Source organism: Bubalus bubalis, chromosome 20 (genome assembly GCF_019923935.1).
Source record: "Bubalus bubalis isolate 160015118507 breed Murrah chromosome 20, NDDB_SH_1, whole genome shotgun sequence".
In the NCBI taxonomy this organism is placed as follows: domain Eukaryota; kingdom Metazoa; phylum Chordata; class Mammalia; order Artiodactyla; family Bovidae; genus Bubalus; species Bubalus bubalis.
The window spans coordinates 44,168,110-44,180,738 of record NC_059176.1 but is presented as its reverse complement, the minus strand read 5'-3'; positions in this window follow the sequence as shown (position 1 = coordinate 44,180,738).

Sequence of the window (12,629 nt, the reverse complement as noted above, 5' to 3'; positions counted from 1 at the left end):
CACGCCTTCCGCCCTTGCGACCCGGCATCCTGCAGCCTTCGCGATCGATGCGCGCCCCACCCCCAGCAGACGAAGGGCAAGGGCTTCCCTGCTGTTCTCTGGCTCTGCAGCGGTGACAGCTCTACACGCCTGACCTCTCGGCCTGGGGTACTGCTGGAAGGAGTCCTGTAGGGCCCCCCTGTACACACACACACACACACACACACACACAAATGCTCTCGAATCCCTGGGTGCCATGGCTCCTGCAGTACTGGGGCCTGAAAAAGCAGAGGCCGGTGGAGTTGAGCAATTCACATGACATGGCAGTCCTACTAGCTAAAGGGAAAACGACCATTTTTGTTCGTAATAACTCTGAAACTGTGTAACTCAGATCAGGACCGGAAACCATGATCTGTTAACTGAGATCTTAAACCTAGCCTCTTAAAGAAGTTCAGGTTCTTGATGTCTCATTGTGGAAAGAATTAAGAGAGAGATGAAGTGAAAAGTAAGAAGTGGATTTATCTGGAGACAGACACAGTCCACAGAGTGTGAGCCCGCTCAGAGAGCAAGAGCAGCTTCAGGGTTCGGGGGTTACCGGGTTGTCACTGTTGATAGGGGTGGGTAAGACTAATGAGTAGGAGGCCTATTCCAGCTATTTTGGGAAAGGGGTGGGGATTTCCAGAAAGTGGGCCACTGCCCACTTTTTGACCTTTGTGGTCAGCCTTGGAACTGTCTTGGTGTTGGTGGGTGTGTTATCTACTTTCTGATGTGTTGTAATGAGCCTATACTGAGGCTCAAGATCTCTTGAGATATGCCATCTTGGATCTATTTGGTTCTAATCTAATCAGTTTATGTTGTGTCCTTGGGCTGTGTCATTCTGTTCAAGATTGTGCCCTGCTTCCTTTCCCTACTGTTTCATTGCCTTCCTCTTTTTCTTTTCCAGAAGCTGGAAGGATGAGGTGGTTGGATGGCATCATTGACTCAATAGAATCTGTTGGGTGTGCTCAGTGGCTAAGTCGTACGGATTCTGCAACCCCGTGGATTGCAGCACACCAGGCTTCCCTGTCCTTCATTTTCTCCCAGAATTTGCTCAAACTCATGTCCATTGAGTCAGAGATGCTCCTAACTGTCTCATCTTCTGCCTCCCCCTTGTCCTTTTGTTTTCAGTCTTTCCCAACATCAGGGTCTTTTCCAGTGAGTCAGCTCTTTGCATCAGGTGGTCAAAGTTTTGGAGCTTTAGTTTCAGCATCAGTCCTTCCAATGAGTATTTAGTATTGATTTCTTTTACGATTGACTGGTTTGATCTTGCTGTCCAAGAGACTCTGAAGAGTCTTCTCCAGCACCACAATTCGAAAGCATCAGTTCTTTGGTGCTCAGCCTTCTTTATGGTCCAACTCTCACATCTGTCTGTGACTATTGAAAAAAACCATAGTTTTTTTATAAATATATATATATATTTATATATATACACACATATCAAAAGATAATAGATACATTATTAAGTATATATAATAAAATATAAGGCCTGGCGTGCTGCAGTTCATGGGGTTGCAAAGAGTTGGACACAACTGAGTGACTGAACTGAACTGAAGGCATATGTATTTATATTCTATAGGATCAGCTTCTCTGAAGAAAGCTGATTAATATATTTTTCTATATGCTAGCAATGAGCAATATGACATTTAAAAAAACAATTCCATTTACTATAGCATCAAAAGGGGTTTCCCTCGTAGCTCAGTTGGTAAAGAATCTGCCTGCAATGCAGGAGACCTATGATTCCTGAGGTGGGAAGATCCCCTGGAGAAGGAAATGGCAACCCACTCCAGTATTCTTGCCTGGAGAATCCCAGGGATAAAAGAGCCTGGCGGGGTACAGTCCATGGGGTCACAATAGTTGGACACAAACCACCACCACTACGGCATTAAAAAAACAAGATACTTAGTAATAAATTTAACAAAGAGGGTGTTAAACTTCTGAAAGCCAAATGCATTGTTGAAAGAAAGACCGGTATAAGCAAAAGGACAGCCCATGTTTGTAGACTGGAAGACTTAGTATTTTCAAGATAGTAATACTCCACAAATTATAGAATCGATGCAATACCTGTCAAACTTGGCCTTTTTGCAGAAACCAATAAGCCAGTCCTAAAATTCATATGTAAATGCAGGGAGCCCAGAATAACCAAAGCAATCTTGAAGAACAAAGTTGGAAAACTCACTCTTTCAAACTTTAAAAGTTGTTTCAAGGCTGCAATGATCAAGACAGTACAGTGTTTGATTAAAGGGAGATAGGAAAATGTCACAGAATTGAGAATCCAGAAATAAGCCTTTACATTTATAGTCAATTTTTTTTTTTTTTTTTTTTTTTTTTGTAAACAAGAGTACCAAGATAATTCTATAGGGAAAGTATAGTCTTTTCTAACAAATGATGCTGGGACAACTGAATGTCTACATACAAAAGTTAACTCAAAATAGATTTTAAAAAGCCTAAATATAAGAGCTCAAATGAAACTTTTGGAAGAAAACATAGGCACAAATTCTCATCACCTTGGATTAGGCAATGGTTTCTTAGTTATAACACCAAAACCACAAGCAAGAAAAGTACATTGGACTTCATCAAAATTAAAAACGTTTGTGCATCAAAGGACACCATCAAGAAAATGAAAAAAACAGCCTACAGAATGGGAGAGACTATTCACAAGTCATATATCTAAAAGGGACCTGTATCTAAAATATACAAAAACTCATAAAACTCAACAATTTAAGAAAAAAATATAATCCTATTTTAAAATGAGCAAAAGACTTGAATAGACATTTCTCCACATCAAATATCCAAATAACCAATAAGCACTTAAAAAGATCATAATTAGTCATTAGAGAAATTCAAATCAAAACCACAGAGAGATACCACTTCGCACTAAAGTGTCAACAGTCAAAAAAACAGGACACAAATGTTGACAAGAGTTCGGAGAAATTGAAACTGTTACCATGTCCTACATATATATACATGCAAGCCAAGTGTGGAGAGATGTCAAAATATTAGAATACACGCAGGGACAAACAAACTGAATTGTAATGTAAATGATTAACCACAACGAAGTGGGTAGAGAAGTAAAGAACCAAGTTAAGTAACTTTGGAAAAGAGTATTTTGACTGTATACCATAAGGCCGAAGACAAAAATAACTTTATAAAAATATTGCACTCTAGTTAGTACATTTGTTTTTCACAGGGGTGAGTATTAACAATTGTGAAATGACTTTATTCTAGAATTGAACAATAACGAAAGATATTCTGGATAGTGAGAGCCAGGTTTCTTCCTGTTGGAAAAACAAGTTACAAATAAAGAGAGAATTGGGGAAAGAACCCTCTAGTGCTGGGTTGTAACTGTTTTTCTGTTATTCAGTCACTCAATCGTGTTCGACTCTTCATGACCTTATGGACTGCAGTATGCCAGGCTTCCCTGTCCTTCACCACCTCCAGGAGCTTGCTCAAATTCATGTCCATTGAGTTGGTGATGCCATCCAACCATCTCGTCCTCTATCATCCCCTTCTCCTCCTGCCTTCAATCTTTCCCAGCATCAGGGTCTTTTCTAATGAGTCAGTTCTTCCCATCAGGTGGCCAAAGTATTGGAGCTTCAGTATCAGTCCTACCAATTAATATTCAGGATTGATTTCCTTTAGGATTGACTGGTTTGATCTCTTTGCTGCCCAAGGGACTCTCAAGAGTCTTCTCCAGTACCACAATTTGAAAGCATCCATTCTTCGGTGCTCAGCCTTCTTTATGGTCCAACTCTCATATCTGTATATGACTACTGGAAAAACCATAGCTTTGACTATACGGACCTTTGTCAGCAAAGTGATGTCTGCTTTTTAATACACTGTCTAGGTTTGTCATAACTTCTCTTCCAAGGAGCAAGAGTCTTTTAATTTCATGGCTTCAGTCACCATCTGCAGTGATTTTGGAGTCCAAGAAAATAAAGGATTGTAGTTAGAAGTCTCAGTACCAGGACTTCCCTGGCAGTCTAGTGGTTAAGGCTCTGCACTTGCAAGGAGCATAGGTTCAATACCTGGTGGGGGTATTAAGAGCCCACGTGCTGGGTGATATGGCCAAAAAAAAAAAAAAGAAGTGTCAGTATTTAAACTAACACACACAAATAGAAGTGTCAGTATGACCCATGGTTTTAAATATAGTGGGAAGGGGCGGTTATTTGGCTGCATTGTCACTCGGGCTTGTTGATCTTTGTTGAGACATGCAGGATCTTTAGTTGTGGCATTCAGGATCTAGTTCCCCAACCAGGGATCTAACCCAGGCCCCCTGCATTGGGAACTCGGAGTCTTATCCCTGGACCACCAGGGAAATACCAATTCACAATAAAAGTTTGAAAAATAAACTAGTGAAAGCATGGAATGGGAAGGCTCCTACTGTGAAATTTTAGTTGATCGAGGTGTAAATCAACAAGTATTCACTAACCATCTATTCCAGCAGGCTCCTCACGCATCTCCCAGCCAGTAAGCTCTCCTGCAGTCAGGGCACACCACCACCACCAAACCCAGCTTCCTTACAAAGAAAACATTCTGTCCATATCACTGTCTCTTTTAAAAGTTACTTTCAAAACCAGCCTCGCATCATGGGACACAAGGCTCCTCTCAGCCTGGACCCAGATGAACTGAACAGCTGCATAACTCACCACTTGGCCCACAGCGTGCAGTGCTCCTAGAGACCTCCGTGCATGGCTGATGTCAGAGCTGTTACAACGTGCTGATACAGAGAAAGCTTCATTCACTGGGGTTAGAGAGTGAAAACCAGAGTCCTGAAAAGATGGTCCCTAAACTGCTGTGCATAAGATGACTTTATGTTGCTTCACAAAGGAAGAGAAGGAGGGTAGTGACTCAAATTGGGAAAAAAAAAAAAAGAAGGGGAGAGATTGTGGAGCTCATGAAGCTAGTTTCCACTGCGTTTGAGGGAAGAGACGTGTGGAGTCCTGCCCCAAGGCCACAGATGGGAGGCCTTGCACCAAGGCCACAGAGGTGGAGCCCAGAACCAAGGTCACCTCTGCAACTGATGGAGCCCCTTTGTAACCATTGCCAAAAGCCTCCCGATCATTACCAGCAGGCTTCCTGGCCCCAGATTAGACACAAACACCCATCTCAGTAGTCTCCTCATAGCACCCTAACAAATCACCTAACACCAACATTCCAGCAGAAATGTTCTTTGACTTGAGGCTATAAGAATTGGCTACTCATTAAAAAGAATGAAATAATGTGATTTGCAGCAACATGAATGGACCTAGAGAGTGTCATACTGAGTGAAGTCAGAGAAGGAGAAATATTGTATGACATCCCTTATATATGCAATCTAAAAAGAAATGATACAAATGAAGTTACTTACAAAACAGAAAGATTCTCCTTGACTTAGAGAATGAATTTTTGGTTGCCAGGGGTGAGGGAAGGATAGGGGAAAGGATAGTTTGGAAGTTTGGAACGGGCATGTCCACACTGCTATATTTAAAATGGATAACTAAAAGGTCCTACTGTATACAGCACAGGGAACTCTGCTCAGTGTTAGGTGACAGCCTGGATGGGAGGGGAGATTGGAGGAGAATGGATGCATGTATCTGTATGGATGAGTTCCTTCGCTATTCACGTGAAACTATCACAACATTGTTAATCAGCTATATGCCAATACAAAAGAAAAGTTTTTTAAAAACTTGGATATTAACTCATACTGAGTTAACTTGATATGGGGGGGGCAGATATGTTGAAATTCTCAGTGAAATAAAAAGTTGAGTCAATAGGAATCAAATTGTGTCAAAATAATCATGTTGCAGGTGTTTCTAAAAAATGCTTCTCGTATAGACGTCCTCATGTCACAATCATCAACCTTTAATTTGAACGTAGTTTCAGAGAATGTTGGTAATGGGTTTGACTCTCACGTGAGTTGATAAATCATAGCTGTAGGGTCATTCAGCTGTCTTGAAGTCCCACCTTTGGTCATGAGGCAGATGAATCAGAGAAACCCGCCAGCACCATGGGGAAATGATTTAACCCCAATGCCCAATCCCTAACTGCATCTTCCAGCAGAAATGGCCACACAGAGCAACCGATTATAAGGAAACAGTCTGTTTTATCTTTATGTTCCATGGAATTATATTAATACAAAGCAACATTTTCCTGTCAGCAGGTTTGCAGCCTCCGAAAACAGTTTCAAGATGTAGGACTTTCCTGGAGACTCAGTGGTAAAGAATTGGCCTGCCAGTGCAGGAAACACAGATTCCAGCCCTGGTCTAGGAAGATCCCACATGTTGGGCAACAACCAAGCCCGTGCGCCACAACTACTGAAGCGCTCTCTCCTGGAACACATGCTCTGAAGAGAAACCAGTGAGATGAGAAGCCGAAGCACCCCAACAGAGAGGAGCCCCAACTCGCTACAACTAGAGAAAGCACACACAGCAATAAAGACCCAGTGCAGTCATTAATTAATTAATTATTTTTTTTAAGTTTCCAGATCCAGAATCATAATAGCCAATTTGAATTGGGCTGATGCTCCAAGGAGGACATGCATAGTGGAGTGAAGATGATGAGGGGAAAGGCCAAGGACACCCACGGGATTGCTAAAGACACGCTCAGTCAGCTGGGAGCCAGCTGGCCTTCACACACAACTCCAGCTTGTGAAAAGGCTAGAGAAGGAAGTAGAGGGTCTGGGTGGCCCCAGGAGATGAGGAGGAAGTGCAGCAGAGAGAGGAACCCCAGGGCAGTGAGCCCCAGTCTGGGGCACAGGGGCCAGTGTGACACACCCATGCAACTCCAGGACCTGGGGTGAGTTTCTCACTGCCTTTATGCCTGTTTCTCCAGTTAGTAAAATGGGAGTAGGCTATTCTGGTGGCTCAGATGGTAAAGAATCTGCCTTCAATGCAGGAGATCCCAGTTTGATTCTTGGGTTGGGAAGATCCTCCGGAAAAGGAAATGGCTAGCCACTCCAGTATTCTTGCCTGGAAAATTCCATGGACAAAGGAGCTTGGCGGGCTACAGTCCATGGGATCACAAAGAGTCGGACATGACCGAGTGACTAACACACATGCATACAAAATGGGGGTAATACCTTGTTCTAGGTATTGTTGTTGAGTCTCTGGTCCTATCTGACTCTTTGCGATCCCGTGGACTGCAGCATTCCAGGCTTCCCCTGTCCTTCACCATCTCCTGGAGTTTGCTCAAACTCAGGTCCATTGAATCAATGATGCCATCCACCAATCATCTCTTTCTCTTTCATCCCTTTCGCCTCCTGCCCTTCAATCTTTCCCAACATCAGGGTCTTTTCCAATGAGTTGGCTCTTTGCATCACGTGGCCAAAGCATTAGAGCTTCAGCTTCAGCATCTGTCCTGCCAATGAATATTCAGGATTGGTTTCTTTTAGGATCAACTTGTTTGACCTACTTCAGGGAACTGCCATGAAAATAGAAAGAGATTGAATATCTGAAGCTCCTAGCATGTGGAAGACAACCAATAAACAGCCATCACTCCCTTCTACGCACAACACTCAGCCCCACCGCAGCCTTGTGTGTGACCCGTCCCCAAACCAGTTGACGTCCATTCATTTATTTCTTTTAAGATTTTTTTAAAAATGTGGACCATTTTAAAAGCCTTTATTGAGCTTGTTACAATATTGCTTCTGTTTTACATTTTTTTTTTCTTTTGGCCACAGGGCATGTAGGATCTTAGCTTTCTGACCAGGGATGGGACTTGTACCCCCTGCATTGGAAGGCGGAGTCTTAACCACTGGACTGCCAGGGAAGTCCTCACTCATTTATTTTTGAAACACATATTTATTGAACTTTCGTTTGGCTCTGAACAGGACTCTGAGAGAGAATGGTGAGTACAGAGAGCCATGGATCCTGCCCTCCTGTTGAGGAAACAGGTCTATAGATTCCAAACTCACACAAATACGAAACTGTAATTGAGACTGTAGTGTTTCCAGAGACTATAATAGGAGAGTCTAACCTAGTCAGAGGAGGCATCCCTAAGCAAATTACCTTTAAACTGAAATCCAAAGGGCAAGTAAACATGACCAGGTGCGGGGGTCAAAGATGTGTCCTGAGCAGAGGGAACAACAGATGAAAAGACCGTGGTCTCAAGGGTTATGAAAACAGACCAGCGAAGATGCAGAAAAGACAAGCCACTGGGAGGAAGCATTGGAAACAAGAGGGATGAATGAAGGGAGGGCCAGACACACACACTGCCTAGTAGGGCATCAGCAAGTCTTTAATATCTGGCCAAGTCCTTTTGCATGACAAGGAGGTGAAAATCAAGTGCTACATGATTTTATCTGAGTGTGAATAGCATTTCACTTCAAATTAGTATTGAGAGTGGTATTTATTTCTCTCCTTGTGTATTTTTCCTTATTGTTTACATCATTTGTAATGAGTGTTCATCATTTTTTTCCCCTCACACAAGAACTTTTTTTCTAAGTCAACTTCATTGAGATATTATCTACAATAAAAGGCACCTATTTTAAGTGTGAACCTCTCTGAATTTTGGCAAATTTCTACCAGCTCAAGCAAGACAGAATGTTTTCTTCACTCCTTTCACCCACACACCAGTCCCGGGCCACTACTCAGCTGCTCTCTGTCACTATGTATTAGATTTGTCTTTTCTAGAATTTCACTTAGATGATACAGTATGATATACACTGCTTTTGTGACCAGCTGCTTCTGCTCAACATGCTTTTGAGGTTTATCCATTCCATTTATGTATCAGTTCTTCATTCATTTTTTTCCTGTGTAATATTCCATCATGTGGATATGCTACAATTTGCTGAATGACTCACCTGTCAAATAAACATTTGGGTTGTTTCCAGGGTTTAGGTTTGTTTTTTTTTTTTTCTTTTGGCCATTGTGAATAGAGTTGTGATGAATAGTACAGACATATGTTTTTATTTCTTTTGAGTAGATACCTAGGAGTAGAAAGTCTGGGTCTTACAGTAAGTATACTTTTACTTTATGAGAAATTGCCAAGCTGTTCTCCAAAACAGTTGTGGTTTTCCATTACCACCAGAAGTGGCCAAGACTTCCAGTTATTCCATATCTTCCCCAAGGATGGTATAATCAATCTTCTTCATTTTAGCCATCCTTGAGGGTGTCCAATGGTCTCATTGTGGGTTTTTATTTTTGTTTTAAGATTTTTTATATTTTGGCTGCACTGCAGGGGCTTCTCCCTAGCTGCAGCGTGTGGGCTTTCAATTGCAGTGCATGGGCTCCGTTGGTTGTGTCACACAGGCTTAGTTGCTCCACAGCATGTAGAATCTACCCAGACCAGGGATAGAACCCATGTCTCCTGCATTGGCAGGCAGATTCTTAACCACTGGACCTTCAGGGAAGTCCTCTCATTGTGGTTTTAATTTGCATTTCCCTCATGATTAACGGTGTCCAGAATCTTCTTCATGTCTGTTGACCATCTACATTTGCTAAGTGTGTGGTCAGATTTTTTGCCAAATTTTAAATTAGATCAATGGTCATGTTTTTATCAAATTGTAAGAGTATTATTTTTTTTCTGGAGACAAGTCCTTTGTCAGATAGTAATGTGGCATATATTATCTCCCATTCTGTGACTTGCTTTGAGTTATTTTTTTAAACAGCTTTATTGAGATATAATTCACATACCCTCTTTGACTTCTCAACTGTGTCTTTTAAAAATAATTTTTAAAAGTTTGGTGATTTCTAAATTACCAATCTTTTTTTTTCCAGTTCAGGTTTTTGTGTTGTCACTAAGAAATCTACCTATTCCAAGCTTGTGAAGGTTTTCTCCAGGAGCTTTATAGTTTCAACTTAACATATATGTTTGTGATCTGTTTCACTTTCATTTTTGTTTATGGCATCAGTTAGAAGTTGAGGTTCCTCAAAGCTTTTTTATTTTAAGTAAGGTGCTAAACAAAGCACGCAGCAAGCTGTAGTCTGAAAGACCAGGTCACCAGCCAAGCCAGAAACGGTCAGTGATATCTCACCGTCACTTTGTTAAATAGATTATCACAGAATATAAAAGCCAGGGTTTGTGGTTTCCTGTGCAAACCTATTCCAGGTAGCACTGCTCTGACACACACTTCCTGTTGACGTCCATTCATGACTATTCATTCCCACCTTAGTGCTGATTAATGCAAAAAGTGATTAATACTGAACACAGTTTGGTAGGGGGAGGGGTGGTGAAGGAGGAAAAGGAAAATGCTCTTCACCTGCTGCAGACACTGCCCAGGTGACCTAGGATTTGTTCAGCAGCCAGAGCTACTTTCACTGGGAATATTTCCCTGCTAACTCACCCCAGTGTCCTAATTCCCACCGTTAAGAATCACCAGTGCTTACGTGTGGTCCAGTGGGAAAACCACTAGACCATTCAGCTATGACCTAAATCAAATCCCTTATGATTATACAGTGGAAGTGAGAAATAGATTTAAGGGACTAGATCTGATAGATAGAGTGCCTGATGAACAATGGAATGAGGTTCATGACATTGTACAGGAGACAGGGATCAAGACCACCCCCGTGGAAAAGAAATGCAAAAAAGCAAAATGGCTGTCTGGGGAGGCCTTACAAATAGCTTCGAAAAGAAGAGAAGCAAAAAGCAAAGGAGAAAAGGAAAGATATAAGCATCTGAATGCAGAGTTCCAAAGAATAACAAGAAGAGATAAGAAAGCCTTCTTCAGTGATCAATGCAAAGAAATAGTGGGAAAACAACAGAATGGAAAAGACTAGAGATCTCTTCAAGAAAATTAGAGATACCAAGGGAATCTTTCATGCAAAGATGGGCTCAATAAAGGACAGAAATGGTATGGACCTAACAGAAGCAGAAGATATTAAGAAGAGATGGCAAAAATACACAGAAGAATTGTACAAAAAAGATCTTCACGACCCAGATAATCACGATGGTGTGATCACTGACCTAGAGCCAGACATCCTGGAATGTGAAGTCAAGTGGGCCTTAGAAAGCATCACTACGAACAAAGCTAGTCGAGGTGATGGAATTCCAGTGGAGCTACTTCAAATCCTGAAAGATGATGCTGTGAAAGTGCCAACTCAATATGCCAGCAAATTTGGAAAACTCAGCAGTGGCCACAGGACTGGAAAAGGTCAGTTTTCATTTCAATCCCAAAGAAAGGCAATGCCAAAGAATGCTCAAACTACCGCACAATTGACTCATCTCACACGCTAGCAAAGTAATGCTCAAAATTCTCCAAGCCAGGCTTCAGCAATACGTGAACCGTGAAATTCCTGATGTTCAAGCTGGTTTTAGAAAAGGCAGAGGAACCAGAGATCAAATTGCCAGCATCCGCTGGATCATGGAAAAAGCAAGAGAGTTCCAGAAAAACATCTATTTCTGCTTTATTGACCATGCCAAAGCCTTTGACTGTGTGGATCACAATAAACTGTGGAAAATTCTGAAACAGATGGGAATACCAGACCACCTGACCTGCCTCTTGAGAAATCCGTATGCAGGTCAGGAAGCAACAGTTAGAACTGGACATGGAACAACAGACTGGTTCCAAATAGGAAAAGGAGTACGTCAAGGCTGTATATTGTCACCCTGCTTATTTAACTTCTATACAGAGTACATCATGAGAAATGCTGAACTGGAAGAAACATAAGCTGGAATCAAGATTGCCGGGAGAAATAGCAATAACCTCAGATATGCAGATGACACCACCCTTATGGCAGAAAGTGAAGAGGAACTAAGAAGCCTCTTGGTGAAAGTGAAAGTGGAGAGTAAAAAAGTTGGCTTAAAGCTCAACATGCAGAACACTAAGATCATGGCATCCGGTCCCACCACTTCATGGGAAATAGATGGGGAAACAGTGGAAACAGTGTCAGACTTTATTTTTCTGGGCTCCAAAATCACTGCAGATGGTGACTGCAGCCATGAAATTAAAAGACGCTTACTCCTTGGAAGGAAAGTTATGACCAACCTAGATAGCATATTCAAAAGCAGAGACATTACTTTGCCAACACAGGTTCGTCTAGTCAAGGCCATAGTTTTTCCTGTGGTCATGTATGGATGTGAGAATTGGACTGTAAAGAAGGCTGAGCACCGAAGAATTGATGCTTTTGAACTGTGGTGTTGGAGAAGACTCTTGAGAGTCCCTTGGACTGCAAGGAGATCCAACCAGTCCATTCTGAAGGAGATCAGCCCTGGGATTTCTTTGGAAGGAATGATGCTAGAGCTGAAACTCCAGTACTTTGGCCACCTCATGCGAAGAGTTGACTCATTGGAAAAGACTCTGATGCTGGGAGGGATTGGGGGCAGGAGGAGAAGGGGACGACAGAGGATGAGATGGCTGGATGGCATCACTGACTCGATGGACGTGAGTCTGGGTGAACTCAGGGAGTTGGTGATGGACAGGGAGGTCTGGCGTGGTGCGATTCATGGGGTCTCAAAGAGTCGGACAGGACTGAGCCACTGAACTGACTGACTGACTGAGTGCTTAACGCTCCAAGTTTCCAATGCAGTTGTTGCTATTAAGTCACTAAATTGTATCCAACTCTTCTTCAGCGGGCACAGATTGGATCCCTGGTCAGACGGCTAAAAAGTGAAGGACAGGGAAGCCTGGCATGCTTCAGTCATTGGGATTGCAGAGACAGACTCGACAGCAACTGAACAACAACAGGGAGCTAGGA